This window comes from Cupressus sempervirens, chromosome 6, assembly GCF_028749045.1.
Source record: "Cupressus sempervirens isolate cs-2001-9-10 chromosome 6, ASM2874904v1, whole genome shotgun sequence".
NCBI lineage: Eukaryota > Viridiplantae > Streptophyta > Pinopsida > Cupressales > Cupressaceae > Cupressus > Cupressus sempervirens.
In genome coordinates this window covers 128,007,556-128,027,356 of record NC_143123.1, presented here as the reverse complement: position 1 = coordinate 128,027,356, position 19,801 = coordinate 128,007,556, and the positions used below count along the sequence as shown (strand labels likewise).

General features: G+C 35.0%; 1 protein-coding gene across 3 annotated transcripts in view; it reads left to right on the top strand.

Annotated features, from left to right (window-relative positions):
• The first annotated feature begins 506 nt into the window (after positions 1-506).
• Positions 507-19,801, top strand: part of LOC149551559 (uncharacterized) — an 83,701-nt gene continuing 64,406 nt past the window's right edge. For 2 of the 3 annotated variants that reach the window (XM_089787055.1, XM_089787054.1), the window contains exon 1: positions 543-708. The gene's annotated coding sequence lies outside the window, so the exon portion shown is untranslated. Of the gene's footprint in view, positions 709-19,801 lie in introns of all 3 variants that reach the window. The other variant, XM_089787052.1, reaches the window with a different exon arrangement.

Sequence of the window (19,801 nt, the reverse complement as noted above, 5' to 3'; positions counted from 1 at the left end):
TGCAAATATATTTAATTCTGCACGTGATATATTTTTATAGGTACAAAGATTAATTTTGGAAACATATATTCAAACTATACCAAAATATAATCAATTTGCATATTCTAATGTGTTTATTTAGACAAATTGTATTTCATTGAAATGATAGACCAATCCCTAACATCTTTAATAATCTATTACTCCACAAAAAAATCAAATAAATATTACATTTAACTTATTAAAATTCTATAAATCTAATTCGACATTTATTATTCCAATCCCAATTCTAAAAGAGCAGCAATCTTTGATCGATGAAACCAATATATTATTGAGTTACATTTTATATCCATGCAAAAATATACATAAAGAGCTAAGACAATTTGGAAAAAATACACATCAATCAATCTAATTCTAACAAACTAAGGAAAATGCCGTCTTATTGGACTAAACCCACAACTGCTGCAAATAAATAAGAATTAAAATTACTCCTCCAAATAGATTGGACAGAAATATTATTTCTCCACTTTGAATTTTATGTATTTAGTCATTCATTCTCCTTCCTTTGTATTTTTTTTCGAGATATCAGCTTTGCCTTACACTTTTGTTTCTATGAACATCCATTAAAGGAGGCCTCATAGATCCTGTGCAGAGCAAGCCAAACAAATACAATCATTCTCACATAATACACGTGAGCAGCATGGATAGGTCGTGAGCTTTAAGGAATACCAGGTTAGACCACGGCCCTTTTAATCTACATTTTTTTCACACATTGTTTGTTTTCATGTTTGTTCAGATCAATATTTGGTGCTCTGTATTCTTCTCATGTCTTTATCTACAATCCACGTGTGTTTTGTTATTATGTTTATGGATTAGTTATTTTAGTTTCGTGAAATGAAACCTGATAAATGAATTCAACTTTCAGATCTTTGACACATCATGTCTCTGTAATTTTATCCAATCTGTGATTGTAATATTGGGCTAAGATGCCAGACTTGGGGTAAAAGTATGCTGAATTTTTAGAAGCAAAATGGGGAAATCAAATTGTAGGTTGCTGCTACATTATATTAAATTGGTAAATAAATTACGAATCAGTTGCCAATCTATAGAATATGAGATGATATTCGTTTATTTGTTTTCTATTTTGCATTATGTACTCTCTGTGCTGGAATTGGCATTGATGTTGCAGTGATGCGTTTAATGATTATTTATCTGCTTATTATATTTGGTGTTTTCCCAAAGATACTTCATTCTACCCAACTTTGTGCACATTTCATATTTTGTTTAAGTACAAGTTGATCATGTCAAGTCTATATTTGTGGGCTTTTGCATTGCCAATATACTCGGCTATTGAGAGCTAGGTTCGGCTTATGCACGGGGTTTCATTCAGCCATAAATTTTGAGAAAATGTATTGTTTCTGATAGACTCCTTACAGAATTGGGGCATTAGTCTTTTTGGGTTTCTTTGATTATTTGGTTTATTTGCCGGACCGTTCTGTACCACAACTTTCATTGTCAAAACTCTTATAGTGAGTGATATTCAATGACTGCCAACTAGCTGACTCTTTTACGTGGGGCATTCTTTCAGTTGCACATATTGCTTTTGGCCAGGTTACTTAGCAGAAGGTTTCTCTTTCATTTAGTGTTTTGTAGTCTTGATTAGACTACCATTATGAATAATATTTGTATAGGATCGATTGCTATTGAGTCAATAGGTTTCAGAATGTCATCTTGTATTTGGCCTTTGCTCGGGGATCTTCTTGATAATAAATTAAAATGTTGTTTAGGAAAGGATAACTACTAATGTTATCTCTTCTTTTTTCCTGTTCATGGATATAGCTATCTGAAATACATTTGTCTATGTATTAGAAACAGTTGTTGCTTGACAAACCAGATTAGAAGACTGCTTTTATAGAAAAAATGATCACTGAAGCTTCTTATCTCAATTTCTTAATATCTAATTGTGTTCTGTTCTTAATTACCATCAAGGTGTTGCATTTTACTTTTCGGTCAACATTAATTTAAATAAATTTATGTCTCAGTCTTTTGAATCAAGAAAATAGGGAGGCTGTCATTCTCTGAAACAAGACTCTGCAACTTGGATTAATTTAAATTACAGAGCAGGCTTCAGAGCTAATACGTCCGCTCTTATCCTCATTGATTCTATAAAAGAAACACACACACATGATTTCTTGGTATCAAGTGTTGTATGAGTTATTATTTTAAGCTTTACATGTAAATAAACTTGATTCAATGGTACAACCTATTAACTGTGGGGAGTTTCATTAGCAAATAGTTAAATTGTGGAGGAAGTTGAAAGATCTACCCTTGAATTGATGGCAAATGTAAAGGCAAAGGTTTCTTTTCAGGTCAACACCAAATGAGAGATTAGTTTGATGTATGAGACCTGCCTCATTGAAGCCATATATATTGTTCAATGACATGTATACAATCTGAGTGAGGATAATAGTCAATGACTGTGTATTCCTTAGAGGAGACAGATTTGAATCTGACAGTAGATAGTTTATGTAGGTAAGGAAATAGATCTCTGAAACTGGGGAAAAGGAAATACTAACCTAAAATTTGATGGTTTCCAATTCCATGATTTTTTTTTGGATGTGAAAAATGAGGATGCTATAAAAATGAAGTGGTCAGACGTTGAATAAATGGACAAACAATTGATCATAGAATACTTCTTGGTATACAATGATGCCTTGGAAACAGGACATTACAGCTGTCAATTTTTGTCCAGTCAGAGCCTAGTGATATGCAGGCAAACAATAGGTAGCGTGGAATGAGGGAGTGTTGCATAAAGAACCAAGGGAAACAGTTTTTGTATGATGCAAATAGAAAGTAGAAATATGGGCCAAGACAGGTTTGTGAAGATACATATTGAAAGCAGACCTTTTTTGAGAGATCATAAAGGTTACTAAAATGTTAGGAAGTAGCTGGCCGACACTGGAAAACCATATGAATAAGGTCCCTGGTCATGAACTGGTTTTTGAGATTACTGCTAGGGTGTGCAAAATTGAATGAAACACAGGGACACCAAAGCAGTAGATTCTTTTAGGTGATCCATTGTTCATAAGAAAGAATGCGGCTCTTCCTTTAAACATGGAGACAAATGCTTGATCTTGCAAAGGAGTGGTCCAAAAGGATCCCTATTTGGCTCTTGTTTCCTGGCCAATTGTTGGAATACTGGAAAAACGAGATGGTTTTCAGTATGGCTAATTCCCTTGGGCAGCTCATTGCTGTCAATCCTGTGAATATTTCTAGGAATTGTTTGTTCTTTGCCACATTAATGTGAACATTGATGTCAACAAGAAGTTATCGTTTTCAATTACCTTGTCTTTGAAGTACAATGTTCAAGAGTAGAGAATAGCCTCAAATGCTTGCTAAATGTACCCTCTGGTTGTGCATTTGACTGCTTCTTGCATTAGCAATAGCCCGATGTAGAAGGATCAGAAGAGGAAAGAAGAAGATGAGCTTGGTGCTCATTAGGGTATTGATGAGCTGCCTTCCACATAATTGATGAAAGATTCACCACTTTGTTAGCATTTGTTTTATGAGTAAGTGTTTCTATGAATACTAATAAAAGAAAATTACACATTTTGGTTAAAAAAATGCTTCAGTGGAAGAAATTATTCCCCAAAGTCCAAACAGGGATAAAACCTAGAACAGAATTTGATAACAGGCTACCATGGGGCAGGAGCTAAGGTACTAGCAGGACAGTTCCAATCATCTGGTTTAGTGTAGAGATTAGTGGGGTCCGGAGTATCCACAGGATGCTCCCAATCGGCATTCCCATCCTCATCTTTTTTGTCTTCTTTAGGATGTTAAGTTTCACAAACAAGTGGCATGGCAAGATCAAGGCCAGTGAATTTGCTAAAATATGGCCACCTGCTGAACCCACAACTAGGAGCTTGGGGAGAGGCAGAGTGGTGGCAGGTGAGCTGAAACCATCCTCTGTGAGACTGGCTCCTGGCTTTTTTTGCAGGAGGATAAGAGGCACAAGAATGCGCATCCTATTCACCATGATCAGGGTGGCTATACCCACAATGACATCTACAAGGTGGAGAATGGACTCAGCTAGAGGAAAGAGTCAAAGGGACATTGGCAACAATGCATGGGGCATTACCCCTATGACATGCATAACCACATTAGAACATATCATTGTCTTAGTGTAAAGTGAGAAGCAAGAATCAACTAAACATTAGGACAATAAAGCAAAATTTCAACATTCCATATGTTGAAAATAATTTTCACATTAAAAGCATGCCAAGTTTGGGTATATGTGGAGGGGATTCTAGCAAAATCCTACCCAAAAAACAACGTGCCATGAGAAACAACTCAGGCCAAAATGTTTTGGAAGAATCATGAATCCAAGTCCATACAGCCTAAGCTTTGGGACAAAACCAAAAGAGGTGTATTTGATGTTATCTTTGTCTTCCAAAGGAGTGAGAGAAGAGTCATTAGAAAAACGTCTATTCACTAATTGAAATAAGGAGTTGGATAGAAATGTCGTTGACCAAATTTTATGAAACAAAATTGGCTAGAGATATCCAAAGTGCTTAGTAGTCAGCACATACATAAAGAGTAGGGGTTAAGGACATACTTGATGGGTGGACTTAAAAATCCCAAAGGCACTAGATTCATGACCATTGATAGGCAAACAAATGAAGACATCTAAAAAAGACATGCAAAAAGATTGCATAAAGTGAGGGCCAAATCCTATAACTTGAAGCATGGTGCATCATTGGCTTCAGCAAATTCAATTGTGATGAACATAATTTGCTATCAAGATCTTAACACCCATTCCATGCCTTCTTAGATTGCAATAATATTGTCCAAATTGTGTTTGGATTTCACAAAGCCAATTTGTTTAGGACACACAATCTATGACAGATATCCATTAGAGCTGTAGACTTAAGTATGAACCTTAACGTTTCCTTTATTTATAATTTTTCCTAAGGAACTAGAGTAAAAGATTTCAAGGTATACTTTATGCAGATCCTCACCAACCAACTCCGAGAGAGTCTTGTAAACTGACAAGGAAACAGATCTAGGAGCTTTGTCACTGGCCATGGAAAATACAGAGATTAGTAAGAGGGAGCAACTGATCACAAAAGACTCATTGACAATGATAAAGTTAGCAAGGGACAACCTTGAGACATTGTTGCAGAGCATGATCTTGTTTAGGAGAATTGTCTTGAGCTCTAAACACCTGTTCATAATGATAAACAAAAGCTAAATGACTTTAGGAAGTTTGATTAGGAGTTGATGATTATCTTTTAATTTTTTAATAGCCTAGGAAGTGTGGAATGCACAAAGAGTTTGGAATTTTTTTAGAGGTTTCATCCCCCACTTTGAGCTAATGCAAATGAGCTTTTATCTGAGTGCCTTTAGCTGTCTGACTATTAAGGATTCACTTCTATTAATGAAGCTCGACACTCGCAACTACAGAACAAGAGTAAAAGATGGGCTTCTAGCATGGTAGTGGCTTGATGGAGCTCTGAGGTGTTGACCCTGTATGAACAACAAGGGAATTGTGCTGATTGGCAGCCATGATTTCAAAGGAAGTAGAATTTGCATTTGGACATTCCACTAGTTAATCCATCCTGTTTATTAAGTAGGCCGAGGATCAAGGTTCTAGGTATGCTGGATGTGGGCCAACATGAGCTAAGAGTCAACAAGAATGTGTTGAGAAAAATCTAAGTCTTCTTAACGTTGGGTTTAGGAGGACAATATTCAACAAAGGCTCCATTGAAAAGAAAAACTATTGATGCTGTTTCTTATTATGCTTTCTATTTGTGCAATGATGGTACCGTCTCTGATCTGTAATGATAAGCTTGCAATGAGAATGCCAAAGGCAGATGCTCTATCTAGTGGATCCCAATATGGATAAGTAAAAAAGTTTCCAACAATGCCTTGAGTGACCACTGAGAATGTTTTCTTATAGTGTCTCTAACAAATAAAGAGATGAAATGAATGAGATGTGTCTTGTCTCTTCCTCCATGTCCCTTTGTTAATCACACCTTTCCATTATCAGACTAATTCAGTGAATAACTAACACAGATCCGTTTGTGCATGATATTATTTCATTATGTTATGATCATTGATTAACTCCCAGGTTGATTCAACATTGTATCTTGTTATGAAGGTAATCCTTCCATAATTGATAATGCAACCAATAGTTAACATCCACTGTGTTTGTAATAGTTTGGTTTAACTATCATTAGTATTTTATTCAACTGATATTAATTCTTGCCTTAGCCAATATATTATGATTATAACCGATCCTTCTACTTTGACATAAATTGATATCTTTTCCTAATAATTGTCCATTTATTAGTCGACTGCAGCTAACGGAGTTCAATGTTCAAATCTACTTTTCTTCCTATTAATACGTAGGTGTAACAAATGAATTTTCACAACCAATTTAAAACACCTAATAATCTGATTTAATAAGAATCTGATTCCATTTCACATGATAATGATTTCCATTAACTAAATATAACAATGATAAAGTAACTGTTTTCTATTCTAACTATATTTCATGTTCAGCTGATATAATGAGGTAGATGAATAAATACATTGCTAACATTTTAACCATTTCTAACTAATAACATATTCAGTTGAAAATAAAGAAATGACTAACTTCTATATCAACTAATATATTCATTCAAATTATGCTATTAGAGAACTAAACTATCTAATTATTCTTCTAAGGATTAAAGGTAAAAGTGCAAAAGAAACATACAAAAATAATAGAGGAATCCCTTTATCTTGTTGTTCAAGCCTCGACTTTGGTGAGAGAAGAAGCATTCACATAGGCTTAACTTCCCAACCTTGAACCATACTTATCCCCACACATCCTAACTTAATAGAACGACCCTCCCTACTTCGGGATCGGGCTTGGGATGTTCTTTAGTCCAGCCATCTGAGCTACCTGGTGGTTTGAGTGCCCCATCAGTTATACCTATATAATTGACGTCTATGGACAAACAAATGATCTCAAGATTGGCACATATGCCTATAACTATCTTGGCCAAGGATTTCAGTTGGGTTTGTGAACCCAATCACCACCACTCGACTTGTCAACAAATTCCATTACCGGGACATGCATGAGCTATTATTCATTATTCGAATCTAATTGCATTATTGCTTGTTTGGCAGGTTAAATTGCACCTCTTCACCATTCTATGGCCTCTATGCCAGGTGAATCCTAGGTGTCTGAAGATTATAATCATTTTGGTATTATTGATACACCTCTTCACCATTTCATGGCTTCTTGCTGGTGAATTCCTCGGTGATTATGAGATTTAGCATTCTGATAATATTGATACACCTCTTCACCATTTGATGGCTTCTTGCCGGTGAATTCCTCAGTGTTCTGAATCCATGAGGATTCTGATCATTATGACAGCAGGTTTATGAGAAACTGTTTTCAACACTCTTTACAGTTACAATTCGATTTCAAAAGATACTACGAATATATAGAGATAGAATTAATGATCTTAATAAATTCATGGATTTGCAGAAGACCATCGGCAACATAGATTATATGTTGGTGCATTTGGTTTATTACTTTTGAAAACAAATTATATCAAGGTTCTCTTCAAAGTCCTAATGATATATGAACGGTTTCACTCCAGTAAAGAAGACAAATTATATCAAGGTTCTCTTCAAAGTCCTAATGATATATGAACGGTTTCACTCCAGTAATGATATATCGATTACTTTCACACATAACATTGCATATGCCGACTATAGTTGGTCCAATATTCAGGGATAATGGCATACTAACATGGAATGCAACATTTAAACATGACTTGTGATTTTGCCGGATATCTGTTGGAATGTGGCTTCTTCCATCCTTGGCCGGAACTCCTGTCGGCTAATTGTCTCTCTTGCTCGTTTGAGACTTGATTCGCGGATTGCAAAATGCTGGCGGAATAGAACAGTATACTTTTGGTTGTGCAGAGGGATGAATGGTTTGGCTGGAAATGAATACATGGCTTGAAGGAAAACATATCAGTCAAGGAGAGAGTGATGCCGTCTTGGTTGGCTCATGGCTTGTATTAAAGACCAGCTGAGACTCTTCGGCTTCTATCGATTTCCAAGATAATCCATCGAATTCAAAACTTAATTCGATTTGAAAAGAGGAGGAATAAGGAGGGAAAAGAAATAAGGTGAAGTTGAAGGGTTATAAACTTTATTTTATTTTTATATTATGCTCTTATATACGTTCACGTATGTATATTGATGAGGTGACATCATTAGATTATATTATTATAATTTATTGGTGCCATTTCATTTTTATATTTATGTGTTCGTATTTAAGTGTTTATTATAATGATAAAATAAGAAAATTCGATAATAAATTTCTAAAGGTATGAATTATATTTTAATTTAGATTATTTTATGTTTTTATTATATTGTTTTCCTAATAGCTCATGCGGTCCCATAATGTAACCTGTGGTCAAGTCTTCGTATCCTTTCCAAGGGAGTCGTAAGTCATACCTATTGATCCTGATGACTGAATCAAATGACCATCCCATTCTGATGATCCTGTTTAGCAATGCTTCCCCTCTCTTTAGTCTTCTCTTGCAATCACCTAAGCAAAACATTCTTGCCAACACATTAATTCAAAAATATATTGATCATTAATTCAAATCAAACAACCACTGATCATCTAATAACAGTTCTAGGTTACTGGTTATTTCATCAATGTCTATATTAACTAACTCATTTTACATGATCATGAAAATAAATAATTCGTTATCAGTTGGTACAATGTATATAAATAACTAACTCATTTTCACATGATCAAGAAGAGAAATAATCTGTTAACAGTTGATACAACATATATAAATAACTAACTCATTTCACATGATCAGGAAAAGAAATGATTCGTTAAACCAACAATTATGATCAAATTAAAAAAATTAGGGCAAAATTTGGGATGTAACATTAGGGATATTTTGTACTTATCTACCGCTGATTCCTCATTCATCAATAGCTTGTGATATAATCAATGATACTTTTGTCAATTTTTGCAAGATGTGATTTGTCTCAGCCAATCGATAATCTTTCAATCCTTTTGTCGATATCCTTCTTGATGGTGTATATTGATATAGATAGTAGAGTTCGATCTAGTTGCTGTTATTGTCATGATAATATAGGAAATGGTAGTGCATATTTTCTAACAGGTTTTCTTGTTTGGATATGCTTTATCAAATATGCGACTGTCTAAACTTTTGTAATTAATAATTATTACAATATATGAATGTCTATCCTTCTTGGAACATCTTTTGAGCTGCATAGCGACCTATCCCTTATTTATATCATGTCGATCTTGACTTTGTAGTATTTGGTTCATTAATCATCCTCTCATGATATTGATGTGTAATGACTAGTGATCGTTGTATTCACTTTTTCTTTCCTCATTGTGATGGATAAAATAGATTATAATTGATCTTGTTTGATGGTAGTTCTATCTCCCTCTCTTGATATGTTTACCTTTCTTTATATGTGGTGTTGATTGATCATTACTAGTTTTCATGCTTGAAAATCCATTATCATTTGATCTTGTTATGGCTATTGCTTTTCTTGATGGTGAACTTGTGGATGTTATGCTGGCTGCTCTTTTCAGTGGTTGATCAATAAAACATGGAATGCTTGATGATAATGAATATATATATATATATATATATATATATATATATATATATATATATATATATATATATATATATATATATATATATATATATATATTATAACATAATGTTCATCATTCTTCATGATTGTGATCATAAACTTGAACTAACTATTATTTATCTAAGAAACATTCTTAATACTTCATGGTTTCCCAATATCTTATTGTCCTAATAACATATTAGCTCAGCTATTTCTTACTGTTTTTCATAACTTCAATTAGTTATTAGTGCTCAAGTACTGTCACTCCTTGATCACGTAAGTAGTTAGCTTCTTTATTTTGACTGGTTCAAGAATGGGGACAGTACAATCTCCCCTTGTTGAAAATGCTTGCCCACAAGCATTCTTATATTGTCATGATGATTCCTGTTTTCCGAACTTGGTAGTGCCCTCTATGCATAACATAGTTTTGTTGAGTAGTCTTCAAGGTATACATCCTTTGGAAGGTTGCCCTCTAAGAACCTCAAGCCTTACAAGAGCACCTTCACTATCCTCTTCAGAGGCCACCTTGATTCCTAGTTTGCAAATTAATTTTGGGAAAAATCCACCACTCTAATGTTGTGCTACTATGATTTAGTAATTGGATTCACTTGCCCAACTTCGAGTTGCCTCTTTGAACATTCTTGGTAGTGTCCATTATCCTTCTTCCACCTGAAATGGAAGTGATGAATGGTCTTATTCTTGATTAATGAATAGATTTAGTTCAATCATAGAGTCAAACTCTTAACACTTTTGCTCAAGAACTCAAGAGAAAAATTGCCATTGTTCCAACTTCTTGTAATTATGAATGACTTTAACTGTTGGCAGGTTTTATTGTAACTTGTGATGGAGTAGAAATCTGAATCATTAACCTCTTTGAACTTAGAGATGTTACAATTTCAAATTGTCCTTCCATTTTTGTCACCTTAATCAAAACATAATGGTAGTCATAACTGTATCTCATAAGATATATGTGGTAATGGTAGTCATAATTGTATGCCATAAGATATATGTGGGTAGTGTAACTTCTCTTTGCTATCAAACTCAAACATTCACTTGTCGATTTTTTCTCTAAGAAAGAATCCTTTTTTGAACTGTAGTTTGAATGGAGGGTATTTAGCAATAACATTGTTAGGGTTTGTCATATCTTTCCGAACTAGTCTCGGTACTTCCTTGATTGACGATGCATTGGGATCCCAAAAATTGTTTTCATCTTTGCCTCTGTGTCTTCAAAATAACTTCTTCATTATTTCAAAGAGTGGGTTGTCATAAGTTTTGTCTACTTCAACTTCAAACAAGGGGTTATGAATAAGTTGAAGTTTGTCTTTGCTTCTAAACTCAAACTTATCTTCTTCCAAAATTCCTTAATCTAGTTCCTTCGAACAACCTTCCAAGACATCATCATCCCTCTCGTTGTCATTAGGTTCCGTGAACTTGAAGTGTTTTGATACCACACCTTGTCTTCTTGATGGTGAGGTCTCTTTCATAATTCTTGATTTGTAGTGTTTTCGGATTCCATTACCTTTAGATGTTCTTCTATCCTTGTCTATTATTCTTTGCATTTCATCTCCCCATACCTTAAATGTTACATTTCCTTGTCCATCCATCTCAAAGGGATTGAGTTGGATACAAGAAGTAACTTTTGATTTCTTTCCATTAGATGCATTATTCGTCTTTTTCATGTTCATGGCTGCTATGTTTCCTTTGGGACGCAAAAGAGAATTCTAGTTGATTCTAATATCTGCAATCAACTTCTTAAAACTTGAACTATGGTTCCAAGATTCAACATCTATTGGTCATCCCTTGTGTACAATTCTTGCAATGATGTGAGGTCAACCTCACCAGTCTTATGGATCCATATAATTGACTCATTTGTGATACAAATGGAGTCAATAGCCTCTTTTCATTTCCTTATATTTATGGCCCCTTTAAATATTTGGTGACTACAATATGAGTTCCTTGTGTTGCTCGATGGTCATCTCTTGCTTTGTCTTTTCCTAGGGTTTCATGTCTTGCAATTGCACTTTCTTCTATAGTTGTTATCATCTCCAATGTCTTCAACAACACTTGTGAAGAGTATATGGGTGAATCTTTTGATGCAACTTTTGGATCATGATCATCCATTCTTTGTCATTTGAAGTGTTTATGCTTTCCATTTATGAAGAGTATATGGGTGAATCTCTTGATGCAACTTTTGGATCATGATCATCCATCCTTTGTCCATTGAATTGTTTATGCTTTCCATTTACCCTTCTTAGGTCCAAGTGACAACTTCTTCGTCAACTAGGGGAGTACTTAATCCTTAACTCTATGTAGTCTTCTAGGGTCATATCATGATGTAATCCACCTTTACCTAATCTTGTCAAATCTTCTCATGCAGATAGTTTTGTGACCTTTTCACACATTGCCCCATTGCAAATGAGGAGTCCCTCTTTTTGGTAAATAAGCCAAGTCTTTTTGCAGTTAGTGTCCTCTCCCACCCATTGAAATACATTGGTGATTTGTGCTTAGTCTTGAATCCAATGTCATTTTCCTTTGGTGTTTTTGTCTCGCAAACTCTAAGTGGGGAATTTTTTTTAATAAGGGGATAGTGAAATTTGAGTACATGTGGGAAAAGAAACAAATCTTTCAAAATGGATTACTAGTGAACTTTCAAGTGTTTGGATGAACTTGCCTTTTAGTAATTTCTACTTTTATTAAATTTTACTATGTTTCCATTTGGCCTAATTTTGATTCTAGGCAAACTTACTATTTATAGTAAATCTTTCTTTTTGGCAATAGGTGAGCATTGATTGTGAAGGAAACAAAGAATATCCAAATTCAAGTTACTTAAAGTGAAAGATTAAAACGATTTTTTTTGGCCAAGGCAAGGAAAAATCCTCCACCCTTAAAGTACACTAAAGCATTGAAGTGGCATGAAAAATGAAAAATAAAAATAGCCAAGGAGTGGAAAAATACTCCTTCACCTCCAAAGTGTGGCCAAGCATTCAAATGGAATGAAAATTAAACATTTGGCTAAGGCAAGGAAAAATCCTCCTTTACCTCCAAAGTGCGCCCAAGAATTCAAATTGCATGCAAAATAAAAAAATTGGCGAAGGCAAGGAAAAATCCTTGTTCACCTCTAAAGTGTGCCAAGAAATTCTAGAAGGGGAGGAAAAATCACAATCTGTCTTAGGCAAGGAAAAACCCCCTTGCACCTCCAAAGTGTGCCCAAGTATTCAAATGACATGAAAAATAATTAAAATGGCCAAGGATGGAGAAATTCTGACCTTTCCTTCGATATGTTTTCAACATGGATCCCGTTGAAATTTGACTAAGGCAGTGAAGCGGAAATTTCCTCTCCAGATCTCAAACAAATAGAGACATAAAACTGATGTTCCTAAGGAGATACTTAGATAAATCATGGAACATGGTATTCTTGACAAGTCAGAAAATGATAAAACATTAATATTCAACTATCCAATCCAAAGACAACTCCAGGACATCTAGAAACATGGAGATCTAGGGTGAAAGTCATCCAAGTTCCAAATAATCTAGTTAGAGGCTTTCAAGGTTCAAGACTTCAAAGATCAAAGTTCAAGTTCAAATGTAGAAGGAAGAATGTAAAATCTTGAATTTCCTCTAGAAATCCAAGACCATAGCTAGGTAGTTCTGTGTGAGAAATTCTAGAATGACAAAATTGTCAACAAGGGAGTCCAATCTATTTCAGGAAGAGGAATTCCCAAGCAAGTACATGAAAGGAAGAAAATGATCAAGGAGAGATAGTCACAAGATAGTTCATCAAAGCTAGAACCTTGGTCATACAATGATGCAGTTAGGAAATGTTGCCCGTGATGAGTATTTAGTTTACATGGCACTCAATACGTTGACATGACAATGTTGTGTTATAAAACACACACTTCATTGGGAATGGGGAACCCCTCTTTTGTGTGATAGTAGTAGTAGTTGCCTCAAGTAGCTTTAGTTTAGTGGCAATGTTAGAATCTACATGCCAGTGAGATGATTTTGAGCAACTTTGGGTTGGAGAGTAGTGGAATCATTAGCAAGACATTAATGCTTGGCCTATATTTGAAGGCATATAATCTGATATGACAACAGCAAGATGATTTCAAGTCCCTGTCATTGGAATGAAATGAAAGCAAGGGGGAGACAACCACTTGGAGAAGAAACATGAAATCAAGCGAAGGGCAAAGTAAAAATGATTGAGCAAATCCAATGTGAAAAACATGAAATTTTAAGATCTTTTTGATCAGATTGAGCATGAATGAAGTGAAACTCGTGAAGAAACTTGAATTTGGGAAATAGAATCCACAAAATTGCAAGGAAAACAATTTTCTTAGGTGTGAAGGAACAAGACAACATGGGCGTGGAGTGGTCGGAGTCTGACCACCTCATGTCCAAGCTTGGACATGAGCAGGTCCACTTCTGACCACCTCATGTCCAAATTTGTTGACTACAACTCCCTAATTTTCATCCATAAAACTTGGATAAATTTCAACTCCTTGGATATTATGGCATTGAAGGATAAAGGTTTCAAGGTGAAAACTAGGATTATCTCCCTAGATAAAGACTGATTTAAGTATGAAAAAATGGAGATCGTATCTGTGATGGAAGAATATCCGGGATCAAGACTTGAAAGTTAAACTAAAACCATTGCAATTTGATAAAAAAGAAGAGTTTCATATGAAACTGAAGCTGAAAACTAAGAAGGGAAATTTAATGTGGAAGTCATTGTTGGAGACAAAGAAGTGCAAGTCCATGGAAAGGGCAAAAGGAGGTTGGACATGGAGTGGTTGGATTCCGACCACCCTATGTCTAAGGCTGGACATGGAGGGGTCAGAATCAGACCTCCTCATGTCCATGTGGATGAAGGACCCCAGATTTCCTCCAGCCTATTGTAGCCAAACAATTCCACTTTGTTAATTGAGCTGCCCAAATTTGATCAAAACATGACTTAGCTAGGTCAGCCTAGGAAAAAGAGTGTCATCTCTTCACCATGGATGCCTATATAAAGAGCTAAGATTCATTTCATTTCATAAAAAATGCAAGCAATTCAAACTTTAAGAAGAGCATATCAACTCAAAATATTCAGAAAATTTCATATCAGCAGTTTGCATTTGGGAAAGTCTTAAGAATTGCTGAATATCAGACCTTAACAATAAATTCAATCAAACCAAGGGTGTGAAGCTTGTAATCGTCAAGAAAATCAGATTAGGGGTTCAAGGAGCAGCTCTTGGCAAAACATGATGAAACCCAAGTATGTGAAGTCTGGTTTGAACTAAGCAAGGTGACTAGATGTGGTGATGAAGTAGTGGAAATGAACAAGTCTGAAATTGGAGCTAAGTATCAAACTTAAATCCACAAGAAGGAAGGAGATTTTTTTTTTTTGAGAAATGTTATAGACGAGACTTTATTGTGCCTTGGACAGCTTATGTCCAAGACACTTCAAATCTTCACCACCCTTCAAACCTCCAGCTTAACCTTGAAATCATTTTATCCCTTTCCAAATTCAACTGATATATCTGATTAAGTTGGTTGATAAAGGAAAAGTTGATTTATTTTAAATACAATTTTATTTGAGCTTTCAAATTACCTTAATATCATTTATACTTAACATTTTATGAGCTTAATGGAGGCTTTTCTTTTGTGGAAGTGGTTTGAGATGGCTTCACTTCAAAGATTTGAGACAAGCCTAGGTAGCTGAATTCAAGATTAAGAACAAGAGGGAGATCAAAGAACTAGGAGGGTAAACAAATTTACAAGTGAAGGAAAATCATCAACTTGAATTTCCTTTGGAAATCCAAGTTCAATTGGAAAATCCAACATCATGGAACAGTTATATCACTTCTAAAGATCAAGACCAAGGAATCAAAATTTCAAATACAAGTATATTCAAAGCTATGCCAATGAGAAGGTTCAAGATGAAAAGGATAGAGAAAGTCCATGAAGATGAAACAATTTTGAAATATGAGGCATCACCATCACCAAGGCTTGATAATGTTGATTATCAAGAGACATTTATTCATCTCCAAGAATTAGTCAAATTTATAAGTATGTTAACGTGACACCCACTCATCTTCAATCACTCAAAAGGCTCTAGTTGTACATGTCCAAGATTATACAATCAAATCATGCCAAGAATACATGTGGAGTCCACTTGATGCTTCGATCTCACCAATTTTCTAATTGGTCAATTAAAGAAATGTAATATTCTCATTGGCCCACAAGGTTATGTAATTGATCAAGCATTTGATGCTTGTAGTTGCTTGTTAAACTAGGGCTGTGTTGGCATGATCTGGTCCTCGATCTTGAGTCGTTCATGGCTCTTCATTGTTTTTGAACATCTATAAAAGGCACGGGACGCATCATTTGTAAAGAGAGGGATTTGTAGAGATTGTTGCTATAATGCTACCAAAATTATTCCTTCTTCATTATGTAACGTTATCATGGTGAATGTGAAATTTTGGCATATTGCATGGTTTTTACATTTCTTCACTTAGATTAGGATTTTCATTCATGTTGAGTAGAAGTAGAAGTAAATGAATCATAGATATTGTTGTTGGTGAATCATGGTGAAACTAGTGTCCATACCTTATGATGCTTGTTACTGCAAGTACTAGTGTAAGGTTATTCCCGGCCTTATCGGAAGCATCTAACTTCAAGTGGAATTGTTTATTTGGATTGTGCTAGTATTGAGCATTTGAATGAGTATTAACAATGTAAAAATCATTCTTGCATCTTTAGAATTCCTAAACCCTTTATCGTATTTGTACTTTGTTTGGTTAGAAGTAGTTGAAGAGCTCTAATCGCCATTTCATTCACATTAGTAAAGTTGACTAATCATTAAACAAATAATGTAAATCAATGATTACCAACTAATCACGTTACAAAACTGAGTGAAGTTCGCAATAAGAAGGAACCTTGAGGTTATCTTATTTGATCACACAACGATATACATTGTTTAGCATCTAAGCTTCCTTATTTCAAACAAGATTTGATATTTGGTATTTCATCCTTGAATACTAAGTGTTTCATCCTACATGTTGAAGTGGTCACAAAACTCGCATCAATAGGAGCCTAGTCATCTTCACTAGCTAATCAAAGGTCTTCAAGCCAATGTGTCTAGATTCACAACAATTAGAGATAGGAATGACGAATAGGCTATTTCAAGCAATGAGTTATTAAATGCGTAGTGGGCATGCTGTTTCCTCATTGGTCTACATGACTCACTTTCTTGCTAGTGGGTGTATTGTTTTATCATCGGTTCACTTGGTGCACCTTTTTTGTGCCATAGAAGCTATTGTTGGTAAAATCTCTAATTAGGGTTCCATCTTGTAATCTTGGTCCTTAATTTCAAATCAATCTTGGCCTTACATTTGTGGAACTCTATAAAAAGCCATGCCTTCTCATTTTAAATTCATGGTTAGTTCATTAGAAGTGAAGAGCTCTTGCTCCTTAGAGTAGAGTAGGATAAGAGAAGGAGTAGACGTTGTAAGACTTGGAGAAATTTTATTTTATTTTATTGAAGATATGGTGGATTCATGTTTATTTCACCTTCTTGTGTGGTGTTCTTTTGATTTCTCAATTGTTAGATGAAATGCTTTGATTTCCATTGAGAATGTAACTATGTTTGATGAACTTTCTTGGCTCATACTTTTTGCATCTTGTTGATTATGAGTTGCAAAGTAAAGTTAGCTCGAGCCGTTTCTAATTGATGCTTAACTTTGATCATCGAATGCATTGTTCGTTATGATGGTGTTCATAATGATATGAAAATTCTTTGCATAACCCTTGGAAGACTGCACTAGTTCTTGTGGAGGAGTTGTTGAGCTTGACAATGTAGAACTTGGTTAATTTGAAATTCGTCCATTAGAGCATTATTGATTGATGTTATTGCCCTTAGGGGTAGATTTAGATCCTTCCAAACCCCTACCCTTTAATTTTAGTTCATTTTAGTTAAGTTCGTTCAAAGAGAGAAGCATCACAAGATCGCTACGTCCAATCATGAAGCTTCATCTGCAATGTTAAAGAAGTGTAGAATGATATTAAACATAAGTTGCCCTTGGATTACCATCATACATCAAGCCAAATGAGATCATATTCAACATAAAGTCATAAGTTCGTAGTAGAAACCTTGGAGTCACCTCTGTGATCTTGATTCTTCATAATGGGGTCTTTGCTCAATATAGAGTGCCCTTTGGCGCATTATTCTATGATAGTGTGGACATAAACACCCTTCAAAAGATAGATTGTGGGTTCATTTCTTCCTTAGATGGACATGTGAGTGTCATTAATCTGGAACTCGTTCTCGCCATACCTTCATTTGGAGTTTGAATGAATTGATTTCTATTACCTCCTTTTTGCCATTATTATATATTGGTGTTAGTTTGCTCAACAATTGATTCAATATTTATTGAATGTCACTATTTTGTGCTTATGAGTTCTTTATATCATTAAGTGTGTATTAATCCTTGAATGATTTTCATTTTTAGGTTCGTTAGCTATACAATTTGTAATATCCCCTTTTTGGCTAACTTGGCAAATAAAAACAATTACTCCACTTGTCACACTTAATTTGTTAGATACTTGCAATCAAACTAAGTAATGGAGGCTATGTGAGATATCAACTACTATTTTAGATTCAATCACAATATATGTGTGAAAGATGATATTGATATCAATATGTTTGATAGCACTGTTTGATATAATGATATATTATATGCTATGAATATGATGTTCCCTATCACTTATAGTGATAATATAATGGCGATATGTTTGATATAAACAATATAGAAACATAGTTGATAAGTATTGCTTGCCGTGATGTTCCCAAATTTTATTGTAATAATTAAATTAAATTAATTAATTAATTGGTCCCAGAATTTAAATCATATAATAGAAAAAAGAGGACCTTTAATTAATTACTAAACTAATAAATGTGGGGCCCAAATAAATAAAATAAAAGTTTAATTTGGGGTTCTAATTGATTTATGTATATCTTCGGCCCATCTTTATTTTGGTCATAGGTGTTTGTTGCCATGTCAACACTTGTGTACCTGAGGAGTTTTCCTCTGATGGGCATTTAAGACCAGCGGGTACGATATTTGTGGCATGCAATTTGGATAATTTCTTTGTACTACGAATTCCTGTTGGAGTTCTGTATTGTTTGTCATTCTGGAAGTGAAAGATCTTCCCTAGTTGGCTATTTGCGGTTTCGGTGGAATTCAACCCTCACCCTATTCCGTTCATTGCATTACTTTGCTTTGGATTTGGCACATCGGCATTCCCATCTTTGTCTGCTATTACATTTCATGATTGGAATTGCATCTATATTTGTTGCTCAGTGATTACGGCTTAATCAAATCAATATTATTTGGCATTAGTTCTATTTGTGTTATCTTGCCTCTGTAAGGCCTCCGACATAAACTAATTGTATAGACTAATCAGGCACAACACAATCTCTCACCGTATTGCACTCCTCATAGTACAACCTTTCAAGATCACCATAAACCCTCTATTCACCACACAACATCTAGAACCACTATACAACAATCTCACCACACATCCTCTTCACCGTATGACAACTATTGTCCCACCATACGGAAACCTCTATCTCCCATTGTACGGTCACTACCATACTCCAACCAGCCTACTGTACAGTCATACCTACTCTGTACACCAACTCACACTTCCCTCCGGTTGACTTCCTCTTCCAATCCGTAGATCCAACACCATACAAAGCCTCCTACAGACGTACACCAGTCCCCCTACTTGATTACTTTCCATACAGCTTTCCCATTTTGCACCATACAGACCCCATTCTGTTGGCACCATATGCCATTGGATTGGCTTCCCGCTTGTGTAACGAACGTAAGAAGAGCAGATTTACAGAAGCTTTTGAGGTGGGGACATTACACTTGCAGCAGTGTATTTGACGTCTGATATGATGACATAATTATGCAAATGTGTTATATCACTATGAGTGATATGTTGCTGTTTCAGATTCTGAATTATATGCTTCAACTTCAAGTATTAATGCTGTTTCTGATTGTCCTTTCTGTACATGAAATCATGGTTCCGTCTCTGATCTGGAATGATAAACTTGCAAACAAAATGCTAAAGGCAG